Here is a 6,017-nt window from a genome sequence, read left to right as displayed (position 1 = left end):
GCCTTTTTGGAGTTTACCTACTGAATTCATATAACACAGTCTAAATAAACATTGCCTCTCTCCTTTTCGTCACACTCCACTACTGAGTCTAACAAAACCTTATGGCAGGTCGCGTCAGGTAACCTTTGAGACTGACAAATCAGCTTACCAAATCGTGAAAGTGGACATTCGCACATACCTTATGAACTTTTTATCACGAAAAGGTCCGTACCCGAAAGATTCCGTTCGCTATTTAGCGTATGGGCGTTTCCGGGGGATGGACACTTTACAACCATGACAGCGGCGAGTAAACTGTCTCTGAAAATAGTGTTTTTGGCAATATTCAAGAATGTCAGCCTATATACAATATATACAATAATTGTGTTATGTGCAGATTGTTGTTTGTGGAGAGATCTGTGTCAGTTACCTGAATATTTTGTTCGTCTCTCCGATCCCTAAGTAGTGGCCGTTGTCTGATTGGTTAAATTTATTTAACTGTCTCCTGTTTGATTGGACGGTCATAGGTCGCTCAAAGATTACTTGACGCGATCTTCTACTAGTTTTTGTTGGACTCGGTGGTGCAGTTACAACGAAGAACACAGAGTCTAAGTTTACTTAGACTGCATATAACTGATTCGAACATGACATCATTGCTCAATTACTGTAAAGTCACCACTTTACAAATTTCCAAAACACGTTTATCCCAAAAGTGTTTGGTAAAACCACAGAGAGCTAATAAAGCCACTTGGTCAGAGTAAAGTGTCGGTATCCGGTGTGACCCCCATGGGCATCGATAACAGCTTGGCAGCGGTGACCCACGAAAGAAAGGAGATAGCGAATGCTACCTTCAGGAATGCGTTGGTACTCTTGCTAAAGTGCTGTGAGCAGTTCTTGTGGTGTCCGAGGTGGCAGATTACGCTGGCGCAAGCTTCGATCAAGGATAACCATGGATGTTCAATGTAGGACAGACTTGGTGATCAAGACCAAGGTAACACCAGATCATTGTTTTGCCGGAGGAAGTCCCGTCAAACGCGTACAAAATGGGGTTGAGCGTTCTCAAGAACAAAAGTTGACTTTGATGAAGGGTGACTCATCGAACTGGTCCTCTGGCCCCCCATACATCAGTCAGGGTCTAGACACAAAATTTCATGGCAAGACATACTCTTTAATACATGTATAGATTCTCGATATTATACATGTTATCTTACACATGTAATCTGATGAAGCACCCCGTAATATATTTCACCATAGTCATGTTGTTATTGATGATGATGCGTCAGTGATGCCATTGCTTATTATCAGATAATGAAAGACAAATTTCAGTTTGAAAGAGTTTGCACAAATGATGCCCAGATCCACTAAAGGTTCTTGGTCTGAGGTTCATCATGACTCTGAGTCATGAATATCGAGAGCAAAGAGATGTTTTACTCAAAAACGCTGGGGTCTTTAGATCTGGAGACGGAAGCTGGACGAAAGTATGTTCCTGCTTCGTGTTACGTATTGTCTGAGAATTTGGAGGCACATTCACACTGCATATGTGGTCAGGAACATTCATCCTGGTGTTTCTTTTAGCGATGGCTCATTTACGGTGTGAGCATGTATACTCAAAGCCATTAAAAACAAAGCTTCTTTAAACCAACAAATTTCATAAAAAAATTCGTAACATTTGATAGGAACGATGCAATCATTTATGGGTAATTTCATGAATAAATTCATTTCAAATGGGCGAAATTCGAAGGTCCGAGATTGTTGAAACACATAAGGGGTCAGTTTCGTGTATGTCCACCTTGAGCTCTGACACATACCTGAAGAAGCCTTGGTATGCACTGGCACAGATGTCGCACTACACGCTGTGGGATAGCTTGTCAATGATTCCGGAGTGCCTGGGTCAACTCTGCTAGAGTTGGTGGTGGCACAGCTTGGGTTCGAACCCGTCGTCCAGGTTCTTCCCACAGGTGCTCTATTGGGTTCATGTCAGGCGACATAGCGGGCCAATCCATAAGACGGACATTTTCATTGTTCAGAAAGTCCCTCGTTAACCTGGCAGCATGAGGTCGGGCGTTGTCATGCTGAAAAACGAGTCGTCTACGGACACCATGTTGAGCCAGCAGTGGAAGCAACACTGGGCGGAGGATGTTATCAACATAACGTTCAGCATTGAGGTTGAATTGGACCTCCACTAATTGTGACCTGAAGTTGTCATTGATGTAGCCCCAAACCATGACGCTACCATCCCCGAAACGATCCCTTTCCTGCACACAGTTACGGGCAAACAGTTCACGTCGACATCGGTAGATACGCTGACGTCCATCAGCAACACTGAGGCTGAATCGGGATTCATCAGAGAAGAGGACATTCCCCAACGGGGTGTTACCCAGATACCCCCGATTTGTGGCCTATCGTTGTCTGGCAAGTCGATGACGGTACAACAGGATCTGGCCAATGTACGGTCGACGACAGTGTATTCCTTGTGCAACCAGACGTCTTCGGACTGTTTGGGGACTGATCTGATGTTGCCGTGTCCCACATGTTCCCCTTGCGGTGGCAGCGGCTGTCTGGAACCTGTTGCACAAGTGCTGTAACCGGATGTGACGATCCTGAGCAGCTGTTGGGGTCGGGGTCGGTCTGCAACTCTTCCAGTGGCGTTGTAACGTTGTCTCAGATGAGCCATAGTGGGATGAGATATGAGAATAGTGGATGGATGGACATGAAAGTGTCTGGCGACGTCTGCCTGTGTAGCACCCTGATCCAACATGCCTAGGGTTCTGTTCCTGTTCTCTTGTGTAAGGCGTGGCATTTTTGCAGCGGTATTTAAAGGGCCATAGTGCATGAATTCCACGTGCAAAAAGTGGGACACGAGTTTGCTCATTTTCCTGCAATAAGACAATTGCTGCGTTTGCACCACTTAAGTTCATTTCCGAGAACTGATGTTGGGTTCAAAACCCAAACTCCACAAAAAGAGACCCAGCATAAGGGGTATCTATGCGCCATTAGTAAAAGAAATCCACGGAAATCTTAACTATAAATATTTCCCAAATTAGGCATTGCCTTTTTAATGGCTTTGAGTATATGTCCCACAACTGACAGCTGACACAGACGACTGTACGGGGAACTCTTGATGTCCAGTGGGACATGGCGGACCTTTTTGTATCCTGCAGACCTATTTTGATACCCGTCCCTGTAATCATGGACGACAACGCAAGGACCCAGAGACCCCATTCTCGATGTCTCCAGGATATTACGTTCCGGTAAGTCTCCCCTATACTCTGGATGCATCTACGGCTCGAATATTACCCCCCATTGGTGGCTCCGCATTCTGAAGATACAAAGACAAAATCTTCACTCACCTTGAAGTGGATGGCCCTCTCAAAAACTTCCAGACTGACTTTGGAGCAACCTGCAACGTTATCTCAAAGTCTGACTTACATGCGAGTAAAGAGCTTGAAGACTCCAACATCAAGCTACGCATCTATAACAAGACTATCATTCCTGCAGAAGGCGTGACTACTTTGAAACTCACAAACAGTAATGAACTCTAGATCTTGCTTGTGAGGTAAAGTTTGTGGCTGTAGCAGACCCTAGTGAGCGACCTAATATTTAACGTCACATCGACAATACCTCAGACATATCGTCACGAGAACATTTAACATTTGAATGGAATATATGCATATTTATAAAAAAGTCTGTCGACAAAGGACAGTAATTAACTAAAAATACCACAGATGTACATGTACAACTAGCAATTAAATCAAAAACATTTTAGCTATAAGGTACAACACAATATGAAAAATAAGCTATAGAACGCCAGCTGAAGGTAGATTACCATACTAGGGACCATGGGGACTGACAGCACCTTTGCTACATAAATGGACCCTTGCTGGATTTACACTATCCCCTCAGCCACAGGCGATTGTAAGAAAGTTTAGCCAAAATTAAAACAGCAAAAATACTAAGTTTAAAAATCCTGGTAAGTTTACTTTGACTTTGAACATTTTGGGTCTTACGTACCCTCTCAGGAGGACAATGATTCTACAACACTTCAACCCCCATTGAGGGTACAGCCACTAACAATTCAAATTCCTAATTTAAACTACAAATAATAAAAATACATCTTTTTACAGAACATATTAATCATCCATGAACTCAATTTCTTTGACTAAATGAGAACTAACAGTGGTAAAAAGATCCTTAACAGTTTTGACATTGAAATATTTATTCCTTGTGATGGGGAATTCAAAAGGATATGCTTGACCGTGACTCTCTCATCATAGGGGATACAAAACGGAGGATCTTCACCTTTTAATAGGTATCCATGCGTATATATCTTGTATGGCCAATGCGACATCGTCGCATAATGACCTCCTCAAATCTGGACTGACAACCCAAGTAGATGTAACCAATATACGGTTTTACTTCATGTAATTTATTGATACCAACGTGAGTGTCCCACTTTTTTGTGTGCATAAGATCACGGATATAAGATATAAAGTTAGCTTTGTAATCTGAATATGGAATTAGAAGTGGTGTCACAGATTTATTAAGAGCTGCCTTGGCAGCATGATCGGCCATTGTGTTACCAGAAATGTCGTACTGACCATTAGCAACAAGATCATTATACAATGCAATCATTTCAATTAAAAGTCGATGTTTGCAAGAAATATTTTGATAGCCTGAAGGCAAGAAGGGTACAGCCACTAACTAATAATTGCTATATTTACGTTATAATTCACTATATGCTTGTTTATATTGTAATTCATTTGTTTCTGAATTTTTAAATGTAGTTAATGTTAGGTCAACTTATGGCCTAACTAACTGCCAAGGAGGAGAAGAAAGAAGACAGGGAAGAGATATATTTTCCAGCTCAGTGCCGGCAGCAGTAATGAACGGCTTAATTCTCAGCCCAAGAGGCGGAACAAGAGAGGATTTCTTGTTGTACAGATCTTCATAAAGGGGATTAAAGACACAGTGGAATGCAGGATTAGACTTGTAAGAATAGAGTTTCGTAATATATTGTAAAGTTAGTTTTATACGGCGTTGAGTAAGAGAAGGCTCATCTGCTTCAAGGTAGAGGCTGTCAACAGTAGAGGTTCTGAAAGATCCAAGACAAAGTCTTAGGCCTTTGTGGTGGACAGAATCATGTAGTTTTAGGTTGCTTTTGCAGGATCCACCATATACGATTGAGCCGTATTCAAGTTTAGGTCGTACGAATGATCTATATAAATGAAGGAGGGTAGTTTGGATTGGAGACAACCTTTAACAAATCGAGGCATTTAGCGATGAGATATAATGTGTGGCAGGAATAAAAAATTAGACCCAAGAACTTGGCCTCCTTTACAACTTTGATGGGTGTGCCATTTAAAGATAGTTCTGAATCCTTTTGGGGCTTATATTTTCTACAAAAATATATACAATTAGTTTTGGATTTAGGAAATTTAAAGCCGTTTTCAAGACACCATTTATGTATTTAGTTTAAATATAACTGCAGTTGTCGTTCAATAGTGTGCATATTTTTACCACGTCAGGAAATATTAAAATCATCCACAAACAGTGATCCACCAAATGAATCACTTAAAACCTTGGATAAACTGTTTATCGTGATACTTGATGTCTTTAAAAGTGTTACAGACAAAATATTCCCTCGTGGGACGTCCTGATCCTGATTATAATGGTCAGACAGGGTGGAACCCACTCGGACTTGAAATTGCCTGTCTTTTAAAAACTGTGATATAAAACGATGTAAACGACCCCTTAAAGCGAAGTCATGTAAATCCTTTGAAATGCCATGTTTCCTGGTTGTATCGTATGCTTTCTCTCTCGAGATCAAAGAAGATCGATACCGCATGTTGTGTATTTACTTGAGCATTTTTAACAAAGGATTCTAATCATACCAGATGATCAATGGTACTATGTGGAAACCACATTGAATATTGGTTATAAGGCTTTTGGTTTCAAGATACCAAGTCAATCTGTTATTCACCATACGTGCCATGGTATTGGGATTACAATGGCATTACGCTATGAAGGAGGAAATTCGCCAG

This window comes from Haliotis asinina, chromosome 4 (genome assembly GCF_037392515.1).
Source record: "Haliotis asinina isolate JCU_RB_2024 chromosome 4, JCU_Hal_asi_v2, whole genome shotgun sequence".
Classification (NCBI taxonomy): Eukaryota; Metazoa; Mollusca; class Gastropoda; order Lepetellida; family Haliotidae; genus Haliotis; species Haliotis asinina.
This window is presented reverse-complemented; position numbering follows the sequence as displayed.